Source organism: Nerophis ophidion, linkage group LG15, assembly GCF_033978795.1.
Source record: "Nerophis ophidion isolate RoL-2023_Sa linkage group LG15, RoL_Noph_v1.0, whole genome shotgun sequence".
NCBI classification, from domain to species: Eukaryota; Metazoa; Chordata; class Actinopteri; order Syngnathiformes; family Syngnathidae; genus Nerophis; species Nerophis ophidion.
The window spans coordinates 11,988,521-12,001,972 of NC_084625.1; the positions used below are offsets into that span (position 1 = coordinate 11,988,521).

Genomic DNA, 13,452 nt, shown 5'->3' on the forward strand with positions numbered 1-13,452 from the left:
TGTTGATGTTGACTTATGTGCTAATCAGACATATTTGGTCGCGGCGTGACTGCCAGCTAATCGATGCTAACATGCTACGCTAATCGACGCTATCATGCTATTTACCGGCGGTGCTAAGGTAGACATGGCACAGAGATGTATGGATAACCTGCAGATGCATTTGCAATGATAAAGTCAACGAAATCACAAAGGTGAGTTTTGTTGATGTTGACTTATGTGCTAATCAGACATATTTGGTAGCGGCCTGACTGCCAGCTAATCGATGCTAACATGCTATGCTAATCGACGCTATCATGCTATTTACCGGCGGTGCTAAGGTAGACATGGCACAGAGATGTATGGATAACCTGCAGATGCATTTGCAACGATAAAGTCAACGAAATCACAAAGGTGAGTTTTGTTGATGTTGACTTATGTGCTAATAAGACATATCTGGTCGCGGCGTGACTGCCAGCTAATCGATGATAACATGCTACGCTAATCGACGCTATCATGCTATTCACCGGCGGTGCTAAGGTAGACATGGCACAGAGATGTATGGATAACCTGCAGATGCATTTGCAACGATAAAGTCAACGAAATCACAAAGGTGAGTTTTGTTGATGTTGACTTATGTGCTAATCAGACATATTTGGTCGCGGCGTGACTGCCAGCTAATCGATGCTAACATGTTACGCTAATCGACGCTATCATGCTATTTACCGGCGGTGCTAAAGCAGACATGGCACAGAAATGTATGGATAACCTGCAGATGCATTTGCAACGATAAAGTCAACGAAATCACAAAGGTAAGTTTTGTTGATGTTGACTTATGTGCTAATCAGACATATTTGGTCGCGGCGTGACTGCCAGCTAATCGATGCTAACATGCTACGCTACTCGACGCTATCATGCTATTTACCGGCGGTGCTAAGGTAGACATGGCACAGAGATGTATGGATAACCTGCAGATGCATTTGCAACGATAAAGTCAACGAAATCACAAAGGTGAGTTTTGTTGATGTTGACTTATGTGCTAATCAGACATATTTGGTCGCGGCGTGACTGCCAGCTAATCGATGCTAACATGCTACGCTAATCGACGCTATCATGCTATTTACCGGCGGTGCTTAGGTAGACATGGCACAGAGATGTATGGATAACCTGCAGATGCATTTGCAACGATAAAGTCAACGAAATCACAAAGGTGAGTTTTGTTGATGTTGACTTATGTGCTAATCAGACATATTTGGTTGCGGCGTGACTGCCAGCTAATTGAGGCTAACATGCTACGCTAATCGACGCTATTATGCTATTTACCGGCGGTGCTAAAGCAGACATGGCACAGAGATGTATGGATAACCTGCAGATGCATTTGCAACGATAAAGTCAACGAAATCACAAAGGTGAGTTTTGTTGATGTTGACTGCCAGCTAATAAATGCTAACATGCTACGCTAATCGACGCTAACATGCTATTTACCGGCGGTGCTAAAGCAGACATGGCACAGAGATGTATGGATAACCTGCAGATGCATTTGCAACTATATTACGTTTCCTTCCACCCACATTTAATGCGAAACAAACACTTACCAATCAAAGGATTTAAGTTGCTCCAGTGTCACAAGATGTGAAAGTACTGATCGTTTGGTCCGCACATTTTACCGGCGATGCTAACGCAGCTATTCGGCCATGCTATGGCTATGAATAGCGTCAATAGCTATTCGCTCAATAGCTTCAGTTTCTTCTTCAATACTTTCATACTCCAACCATCCGTTTAAATACATGCGTAATCTGTTGAATCGCTTAAACCGCTGAAATCCGAGTCTGAATTCGAGCTTTTGTCACTATATCTTGCTGTGCTATTCGCCATTGTTTGTTTACATTGGCAGCACTGTATGACGTCACAGGGAAATGGATAGTCGCATCGCAAATAGCGAAAATCAAGCACTTTAAAGCTTTTTTTAGGGTTATTCCGGGACCGGTAAAATTTTGAAAAACTGATTTTTATTGTTTTTAACCCTTATCAAATTGTGATAATGTTCCCCTTCAAATTAGTGCAGTCGTCCCGTCCCCTTTGCTGAAAAGCACCCCCAAAGCATGACGTTTCCACCCCCATGCTTCACTATAGGGATGGCGTTCTTGGGATGATACTCATCCCTCTTTTTCCTCCACACCCGACGAGTGGAGTTTATAACAACAAGTTTCATTTTCGTCTCATCTGACCACATGACTTTCTCCCATGACTCCTCTGGGTCATCCAGATGGCTACTGGCAAACTTCAAAGGGGCCTGGACATGGTCTGACTTAAGAAGGGGAACCTTCCGTGCGATGCATGATTTTAAAGCACTACATCGTAGTGTTCTACTGTTGGTAGCCTTGGAAACAGAGGTCCCAGCTCTCTTCAGGTCATTCACCAGCTCTTGCCGTGTAGTTATGGGCTGATTCCTCTCTTTTCTTATCATGAACGAAGCCCCACGAGGAGAGATCTCCCATGAAACCCCAGTCTGAGGTAGATTAGCAGTCATGTTTAGCCTCTTCCGTTTTCTAACAATTGCTGCAAGAGTTGATCTATTCTCACCAAGCTGCTTCCCAATTGTCCCATAGCTTTGTGGAGCCCTTCAATGTTGTCTCTGGTCTCTTTTGACAGCTCTCCGGTCTTGCCCATGGTAGCAGTTGGACCTTGACTGACTGTGGGCTGCACAGGTGGGTGTGTGTTTAGTCGTAGGGTAAAGCTGGACTTTTTTTTTTTTTTAAGTAGACTGACAGCTCTTTGAGCAAGGGTCCCCAAATTACGGCCCGCGGGCCACAACCGGCAATCCAGCGTCCAAAATCCGGCTCGCGGGATGCCCTAAGTTAAAATATTGAATTTTAATTTTATTTTAGTATATTCATTATTTTAAATCTGTCCTCTCTAATTCATTTCCTCCCGCTTGTTACTCTGTGTCTCCTAGCTGCTCAGGCAAATCATATTGTTTAAAAATGCATTTTCCCATTGATAATGTGACATCGTTGCTCTCTGAATATATATATATATATGTCTTGATTGGATTATCCAGAGAATAGTGCTCGATACCGTGGTAGAGCGCATTATGTAGGTGTGTACGTACGTGTACCGACACGTACGTTGGATTAACCGAAGGAGCGTTTGAAACCAGATGGAATAATCACAAGGCCTCCTTTAGAAACCAGACTTTGCGGAATTCTACAGAACTCAGCAAGCACATTTGGAACCTCAAAGACAATAATGTTGAATATTCAATAACATGGCAAGTTCTTGCATCTAGCACACCTTACAACAGTGGTAATAAAAGATGCAACCTATGCTTGAAAGAGAAACTGTTTATTATATATAATCCAGACCTGTCATCCCTCAACAAGCGCAGTGAAATCATTTCAACATGCCGCCACAGACGGAAACACCTCCTAGGTAACACATGAGCCAATCACCACACCCTACGCCTGCCTGTACCCACCCACTCTGTGCCCTATATAAACCATTGTATGTGAATGCTTCCATTGGAGTGAAGTGAATTATATTTATATAGCGCTTTTCTCTATTGACTCAAAGCGCTTTACATAGTGAAACCCAATATCTAAGTTACATTTAAACCAGTGTGGGTGGCACTGGGAGCAGGTGGGTAAAGTGTCTCGCCCAAGGACACAACGGCAGTGACCAGGATGGCGGAAGCGGGAATCGAACCTGCAACCCTTTAAGTTGCTGGCACGGCCACTCTACCAACCGAGCTATGCTTTTTCATTAAAATCTCCAGATGATTGAGGGAACCCCTCATGAAACAGTTCTGTAGAGATGAAGTAGTCTTGTGATTTTTCCCACACCTTCATACATACATATATATATATATATATATATATATGTATATATATATATATATATATACATAGTCGAGCTTATTGTGGTTTATCCGTTATGCATTGCTCAATACCGGGGGGAAAACGGAATAAACATTAGGTCAGGAAAAAACACAGAGGCTTTTTCATCCCTACAAGTCTGTTTCGAAGGTTTCCCTGCTCTTCAGGGGATTTTATTATATATTTTATTCTAAAATCCCCTGTTTCGCGTGTTTCCTTGCTCTTCAGGGGACTTTATTATATAAGCTTATCCTTTTCGGTGTCGCGGGGGGTGCTGGAGCCTTTGTTATTATAAAATCCCCTGAAGAGCAGGGAAACTTGCGAAAAAGGCTCGTAGGGATGAAATAGCCTCTGTGTTATTTCCTGACCTGATATATATTTCACAGCCCGGTCCTCGGCTACATTTTTTTAACCCCATGTGGCCCCCGAGTCAAAACATTTGGGGACCCCTGTCTTTGAGAGTCATTATTCTTGCTGATTCTCATGTGTGCAAAAATTTATGAACCCCAGTAACTTACAAATAAATCAGTAAGAAAATCATACAATGGGATTTCCAGATGTTTCTTTTTAGATGATGTCTCTAACAGTGGTAATACATCTACGATGAATATTTCAGACCTCTCCCAAATGTTTTAATTTCTAAATTGCAGGGTGTGTAAATACTTGTGGACCTCAGTATATATGCACCCAAATGTACAGAATTTTTTATTTATTTTTTATTTATTAGATGCCTTTTATTAACTATGCACAGGCACTGTTTTAAAATAATGTGATTATGCATTTCATACTGTATTTTTGTTCTGTTTTATGTACTGTGTGTGTTCGTACGTCTACAAACCCCGTTTCCATATGAGTTGGGAAATTGTGTTAGATGTAAATATAAACTGAATACAATGATTTGCAAATAATTTTCAACCCATATTCAGTTGAATATGCTACAAAGACAACATATTTGATGTTCAAACTGATAAACATTTTTGCAAATAATCATTAACTTTAGAATTTGATGCCAGCAACACGTGACAAAGAAGTTGGGAAGGGTGGCAATAAATACTGTTAAAGTTAAGGAATGCTTACCAAACACTTATTTGGAACATCCCACAGGTGTGCAGGCTAATTGGGAACAGGTGGGTGCCATGATTGGGTATAAAAGCTGCTTCCATGAAATGCTAAGTAATTTACAAACAAGGATGGGGTGAGGGTCACCACTTTGAAAGCAAATTGTCGAAAAGTTTTAGAACAACATTTCTCAACGAGCTATTGCGAAGAATTTAGGGATTTTACCATCTACGGTCCGTAAAATCATCAAAAAGTTCAGAGAATCTGGAGAAATCACTGCACGTAAGCGATGATATTACGGACCTTTGATCCCTCAGGTGCTACTACATCAAAAACCGGCATCAGTGTGTAAAGGATATCACCACATGGGCTGAGGAACACTTCATAAAACCACTGTCAGTAACGACATTTGGTCGCTACATCTGTAAGTGCAAGTTAAAACTCTACTATGCAAAGCAAAACCCATTAATCAACAACACCCAGAAACACCACCGGCTTGGCTGGGCCCGAGATCATCTAAGATGGACTGATGCAAAGTGGAAAAGTGTTCTGTGGTCTGACGAGTCCGCATTTCAAATTATATTTGGAAAATGTGGACGTGGTGTCCTCCCGAACAAAGAGGAAAATAACCATCCGGATTGTTCTAGGCGCAAAGTTCAAAAGCCAGCATCTGTGATGGTATGGAGGTGCATTAGTGGCCAACGCATGGGTAACTTACACATCTGTGAAGGCACCATTAATGCTGAAAGGTCCACACAGGTTTTGGAACAACATATGTTGTCATCCAAGCAACGTTATCATGGACGCCCCTGTTTATTTCAGCAAGACAATGCCAAGCCACGTGTTACAACAATGTGCCTTCGTAGTAAAAGAGTGCGGGTAATTTCCTGACTCGCCTGCAGTCCAGACCTGTCTCCCATGGAAAATGTGTGGCGCATTATGAAGCGTAAAATATAACAGCGGAGACCCCGGACTCTTGAATGACTGAAGCTCTTCATAAAACAAGAATGGCAAAGAATTCCACTTTCAACGCTTCAACAATTAGTTTCCTCAGTTCCAGAATGTTTATTGAGTGTTGTTAAAAGAAAAAGTGATGTAACACAGTGGTGAACATGCCCTTTCCCAACTACTTTGGCACGTGTTGCATCCACGCAATTCTAAATTAATTATTATTTGCCCAAAAAAATTAAGTTTATGAGTTTGAACATCAAATATCTTATTTTTGTAGTGCATTCAATTGATTATGGGTTGGAAAGGATTTGCAAATCATTGTATTCCGTTTATATTTACATCTAACACAATTTCCCAACTCATATGGAAACGAGGTTTGTATAAAATATAAATATATATATATATATATATATACACATTATTGTGGCACATTATGAAGCATACAATTTACAACGACCTAAGCTGTACATCAAGCAAGAATGGGAAATCATTCCACCTGAAAAGCTTCAAAAATAGGTCTCCTCAGTTCCCAAACATTTACTGAGTGTCGTTAAAAGGAAAGGCCATGTAACACAGTGGTAAAAATGCCCCTGTGCCAACTTTTTTGCTGCCATTAAATGATTATTTGCAAAAAAAAAAATGACGTTTCTCAATTGGAACATTAAATATCTTGTCCTTGCAGTCTTTTCAAGCGAATATAAGTTGAAAAGGATTTGCAAATCATTGTCTTCTGGTTCTATTTAGGATTTACACAACATTGCCAACTTCACTGGTTTTGCAAACAGAGCTTTTTTTTGAGAATCTTAAAATGGAGTTGTTTGAAATTACATCGCCTGTCCTGGCTCAGCCCGCAGCCTTTTTTTTTTTTTAGAACCAGGGAAACGTTGGAAAGGCTAATACAGTACCAATTCGATATTGAATATGATGTCTCTTCAAGGCGCGTACCTTCATTCATGTTTTCCTCACTTCATGTCCTTTTTGTCTCTTTTGCACAGAAATAAGCCGCCTTTCAGGGTGTACATCGCCTGTGCTCAAGGTGCTGCCGTCGCCATGACAACACACCGCTACACTCAAGTAAGCCATTCAATGAATAAATCAAGGTGCTTGCATCAACCTTGAGAAAACAACCACGTGTTCACCAAAACACACTTTGAGTTCCGGTGAGGTCATCGTTGGCGAGTAAAAAAAAAAAAAACGAACATTCCATCGAGTTTTAAACTTCTCACCTGTGCAAAAGTTTGCTCCATCACGACAGCGATCACCGCGGCGGTTCAAGTGCAGTTTGAAGCCCACGCCCTCGCCAACATCTAAATGGACGGCGGAGTCAGCGAGAGGCGACAGTAAAAAAAAAACACTTGAAATTGGATATAATGCGGCGTTTAATGTTGGGATAATGGCTGGGAAGGAGGTCAGACTTTCTTTACCAAGCGATAAACATGGATGTTTCCAGGCATTATGTAGCAATGATGTTGCTAAGTAGGCCACATCATCAAGTGTGTGTGGCCTCAAATGCATAACAGCTGAACCCCGACAAAGCGGCGCTTCAATGCATTAAAAGATGAATATTAATGTATTTGTCTTTTTCAACATTTTGAGTGAGATTACCTTTTTAAAAGGTCCAATGTTAGATTTTTTTTAATTTTTTTTTTATTTTTTTTTTTCACCGTCTCAAAGGTGCCGCATTAGTGCATTGGAAATGTTTTAGCCTGGATGCTGCAATTTTAAAGTGCTTTTATTAAGCCTGGCAGGGAACACGTTTTGTTTTTTTGGTTTAGTTTTTTTTTTTTGGCTTGGTCAATTCAGGTTTTTTTACATGTCAGTTTTAAAAATGTTGATGTCAGGCTTGGTAAAGAGATAGGACTCAGATGCAGAGTCGGGATTAATTCTGCAGGCTTTTATTGTGACGATGGGGGAGTAGCAGCTTGCTGCGGGGTCGTTCCCCTTTGGGACATGGCGTGCGGCTGTAAACATGATTTAATTTTTAACTCAGAAAAGGTGAAAACACAAAGGCGCACAAAGGCCAAAGCACAACTTGACGAGGGAAACAAAACTAAAACAAAGACTAAACTTTGGCATACTTGCCAACCTTGAGACCTCCGATTTCGGGAGGTGGGTGGTGGGGTGGGACGGGGGTGTTGTTGGGGCGAGGGCATGGTTAAGAGGGGAGGAGTATATTTACAGCTAGAATTCACCAAGTCAAGTATTTCTTATATATATATATATATATATATATATATATATATATATATATATATATATATATATATATATATATATATATATATACTACCAGCAGTCATTTGGCCACAATATATATATATATATATATATATATATTGTGGCCAAACAGCTCAATTTTTGTTTCATCTGACATCACATGGACAAAGATAAGACCTTCTGGAGGTTAGATGAAACAAAAATGGAGCTGTTTGGCCACAATACCCAGTTTGGAGGAGAAAAGGTGAGGCCTTTAATCCCAGGAACACCAGGCCTACCGCTAAGCATGGTGGTGGTTGTGATGTTTTTATTTCCCTGCCTTCTCGTTTGGTTGTGATTTTTTCTCCTCAGCTGATTAGCCTTCAGCGAGGGGCGGACACTAGACACACCTGCAAACACTTCCCACGGAGTATATAAGCCCGTTACCCACTACTGGTCCTTGTCGGTTAATTTTCTGTTCCTGCACCTCCCACGTGCATGTGCCTGCGTCGCTCCGTCAGACCGGTCTGTTTCAATTCCACATTTGTGTATTTCCTAACCTTGTGATGTTTTATTTTCTAGCCTCACTGAGGCAGTAAAGACTTTTCCTGCGCCCTTGTGCGTCCCGGCCTTCCCACTGCCAACCACTGTGGAACAAGCTTCAGTTACTGTACATGGTGTGCCCTTTATACCCCATCGCTTTACGTTGCACTTTTTGGACTGATTAAATATATTCCCTTTTGTTATTCAAACTTGCGTCCTGTCTCTGCACCCCGGGGTCCCTCCTTCTCCAGTTCCTAACAGTGGAAGTATTATGCTCTGGGCCTGTTTTGCTGCCAATGGAACTGGTGTTTTACAGAGAGTAAATGGGACAATGAAAAAGGAGGATTAGCTCCAAATTCTTCAGGACAACCTAAAATCATCAGCCCGGAGGTTGGGTCTTGGGCGCAGTTGGGTGTTCCAACATGACAATGACCCCAAACACACGTCAAAAGTGGTAAAGGAATGGCTAAATAAGGCTAGAATTAAGGTTTTGGGATGGCCTTCCCAAAGTCCTTCATACTTCCTCCAAACGGTTTGTTTGGAATTTGCCCCATTTCTATGACGTGAGCGGAATATCCATATATGGTAAAGATTTACCCGAATATCTTTGCGCGAGTCTGCCGTTTTTAATTCATATAGGAGCATTTTTAATCCACAACATGTCCACCATGAATCCCAATGACGAAAATGCTCTGACTCTTGTTTGCTTTAACCGGCATAACACACTTTGAGCTTCGTCTGAAGTAAAAACTGCCGTATTTCTTTACTTGTAGGGTTCATGGCAATGTGCCTTCAACTGTGAGGTGGTCGCTCCAAGCCTGTGCACCACTTCGAAGAGTCCTGCTTCAAGAACCTGCGCCAGTGTAAAGATGGATTTTCTAAAACGGAGACAATGAAACTGTAAGTAGTTAGATATGCGTGAATGATACATTAGCAATGTTAGCTCCATCTATAGTGTAACTAGCTTTGCCTTCTAATATATATATATATATATATATATATATATATATATATATATATATATATATATATAGTAGAGACGCGCGGTTTGCGGTCTCATCCACGGAGTCCGCGGATAAACCGCGGGTCGGGCGGTTGACATGATGAAAAAAAAGATTTTAATTAGATTCGGGCGGGTGGTGGTTGAACCATCCGGGAATATTTGATATGCATGGTTCTGTGATCGGTACACTTTGCCATTTAAAATGACATTTAAGATCCGAATAAGAGGCGCTATTATTCTCCTGAATGACTGCTGGTAGTAACCCAGATTATAAGTATTGGGGCGTGCTATGATGCCGTTGGCTATATCTTGTACTTCAACATGTACAACCTGCTTGTCAGTCCAGCATCATGTTGCGTGTCGCTTCCGCAGCAACACGCACACGACTGCAAGGCATACTGGGTGACACAGAGTACACTAATGGTTGTGATATAAACAATTTTAACACTCTTAGTAATATGCGCCACGCTGTGAAGCCACACCAATTAAGAACGACAAACACATTTCGGGGGAACATCCTCACAGTAACACAACATAAACGCAACACAATAAATACCCATAATCCTTTGTATTCATGATACTTCCTGACTATTTTATACACCCCGCTAGCAGCAAACACCGCCCCCCCCCACCTCCTGTGCGTCGGTAAGGTGGGCGGGGTTGGGGGCGCGGGGTGTAAAATATATTCAGGAAGGGTCACGAATACAAAAGGATTATGGGTATTTGTTGTGTTGCATTTATGTTGAGTTACTGTAAGGATGTTCTCCCGAAATGTGTTTGTCAATCTTGTTGGGTGTGGCTTCACAGCGTGGCGCATATTAGTAAGTGTTAAAGTTGTTTATATCACAACCATCAGTGTACTCTGTATCACCCAGTATGCCTTTCAATCTTGTACGTGTAATAACGGAAGGGCGGGTAATCTCTGATATATTTCAGCGGGCGGTTGGTGGGCGGGTACGGTCCTGATAAAATGTTGGTTCGGGTGGACGGCGGGTGGATGACGACATTGGTGATGCGGATGATATAATTGCCTATCCGCGCATCTCTAATATATATATATATATATATATATATATATATGTATATATATATATATATATATATATATATATATATATATATATATGTATGTATATATATATATATATATATATATATATATATATATATGTATGTATATATATATATATATATATATATATATATATATATATATATATATATATATATATATATTTTTTTTTTTTATTTTTTTTTATTTTTTTATTTTTAGTTTTCAACACTTTTGTGAATGGGACCTTTTAAATTCCTGTGAATTTTAGTACGATTAAAAAAACTAAAATCAATGTTATGATTTATTCAACTAATTAAGGCTCCAATTACTTTACATTATATACCCCACTTTTAACATTTGTCGGGTTGGAAAATGTTGCATATTTTGTATTTGCCATAAAAAAAACAGGTTTTCTTCAATGAAAAAGGTATAAAACATAAAAAAACATTGAGGAAATGTTATATCAATAGATGGATCTGTGGTTAGTCTGGACATTTTAGCATTGAAATCAAATTAAATAAAACAAGACTTATTTTGTTTCCCCATTTTTATGAGTGACTGACCAAACTTGAGGGATGCCCTTCCATCCATCCATTTTCTACCGCTTGTCCCTTTCAGGGTCGCGGTGGGTCTCAGCTGCATTCGGGCGGAAGGTGGGCTACACCTTGGACAAGTCGCCCTTGAGGGAAGCCATAAACGTTTTTAAAAAATCCATATATCGAATCGGTTCTGAAAATAAAAGACAACAAAATGACCCCGCATGGTTTGATTTTTCAGTGTGTGGGTCTCAGTGGGGAAAGAATGGACAGGGAAGGGAGGATACTAACATTGTGCTAAAGTGCTAACATTATGCTCACATTTTACCAACAGCATGATGCTACAGTAGCCTATTTGCTGAAGTAATTGCATATGAATAAACTGAAAGCTCCCAGCTAAATGTCAGGCAGTTGGGAGCTTTACTTTAAGACGTGTAGCAAAGCCTGCTCTTTACCCTCCCCACTAAACTGGTGTGCTGGGCTCCTCTAGCTAGGGGCGGGTTCGGAGGCAGTTTGTGCTTATTTCCCTAAATGCTACTTCGTCAAGACTTGAAAATGGAGTGTTTGGAGTGCCTACTGAAACCGACTACTACCGACCACGCAGTCTGATAGTTTATATATCAAAGCTCCAATTGTTCGCTGTCGGAGCGATGACCTTTCACCCGTGACGTCACAACATGAAGCAATCCGCCATTTTCTCAAACACATTACACACACCAAGTCAAACCAGCTCTGTTATTTTCCGTTTTTTCGACTGTTTTCCGTACCTTGGAGACATAATGCCTCGTCGGTGTGTTGTCGGCGGGTGTAACAACACGAACAGAGATGAATTCAAGTTGACTTACGTGGAGTGTGTTAATCAGACATATCAATGGTCACGGCATGCTAATCGATGCTAAAATGCTATTTAGGCTAGCTGTATGTACATAATGCCTCATTCGTAGCTATATTTGCATCCAACCTTTCCCTCCACCCACATTTAATGCCAAACAAACACATACCAATCAACGGATTCAAGTTGCACCAGTGGTCAAAAGATGCGAAAATCCCTCGTTTGTTCTGCTCTTTCGTAGTATCGCTACCGACGATAGCGATAGCGATGCTACGACAGAGATGTGTGGATATCCCGCGACACTCAAAGCAGATGCATTTCCAACGATAAAGTCAACGAAATCACAAAGGTGAGTTTTGTTGATGTTATTGACTTATGTGCTAATCAGACATATTTGCGCACGGCATGACTGCAAGCTAATCAATGCTAACATGCTATTTAGGCTATCTGTATGTATATATTGCATCAGTATGCCTCATTTGTAGCTATATTTGCATCCAGCCTTTCCCTCCACCCACATTTAATGCCAAACAAACTGTCACACATATGGATCATGTTTTGTTTTGCTCATGTTCGGTTTGGTTTTTTGGACAGAAAGTAAAATCCTTAAATAGTAGCAGTGGTAATGAGAAACAGGTGTGAGAGGCTGATGATCGGGGCGTGACTAGGGGAAACTAATGAGTAGCTATGGTAACAAAACAAACCAGGAAGTGAAAAGACGGAACCAAATGTCCAAAAAACCAAACCGAACATGACCAAAACAAAGCATGATCCATAGGTGTGACACAAACACTTACCAATCGACGGATTCAAGTTGCACCAGTGGTCAAAAGATGCAATCGTTGGTTAGAAAGAGATCGCCAAATTCGTCCTCGTTGCCGCTGTCTGTCGTGATATGGCTCAACAGCTTCAGTTTCTTCTTCAATTTCGTTTTCGCTATCTGCCTTCACACTCCAACCATCCGTTTCAATACATGCGTAATCTGTTGAATCGCTTAAGCCGCTGAAATTCGAGTCTGAATCCGAGCTAATGTCGCTATATCTTTCTGTGCTATCCGCCATGTTTGTTTGTATCGGCATCACACAAAGACGTCACAGGAAAATGGACGGGTGGATATAGCGATGGTGAAAATCAGACACTTTGAAGCAGTTTTTTCCGGATATTGCCTGATGGGTAAAATTTTGAAAAAAGCTTTGAAAAAAATAAATAAGCCACTGGGAACTGATTTTTATTGGTTTTAACCCTTGTGTAATTGTGATAATGTTCCCCTTTAAATAAAAAATAATTATAAAAATTTGACTTATTTTTAACATTTTATTATGTGAGACCCTTTACGGTTCCCGGTACCCCTAAAGGTAAAATCATTTTTAAAAATCTATATATTTGCCCCAGAGGTGGGTAGTAACGCGCTACATTTACTCCGTTAC

General features: G+C 40.7%; 1 long non-coding RNA gene across 3 annotated transcripts in view; it reads left to right on the forward strand.

Annotated features, from left to right (window-relative positions):
* The window catches only part of LOC133569827 (uncharacterized), a 90,024-nt gene extending 78,623 nt beyond the window's left edge, over nt 1-11,401 (forward strand). For all 3 annotated transcript variants that reach the window (XR_009809923.1, XR_009809925.1, XR_009809924.1), the window contains exons 2-4: nt 6,857-6,935; nt 9,374-9,500; nt 11,276-11,401. This is a non-coding gene — a long non-coding RNA (uncharacterized LOC133569827). The remainder of the gene's footprint in view (nt 1-6,856; nt 6,936-9,373; nt 9,501-11,275) is intronic.
* Nucleotides 11,402-13,452: the final 2,051 nt, after the last annotated feature.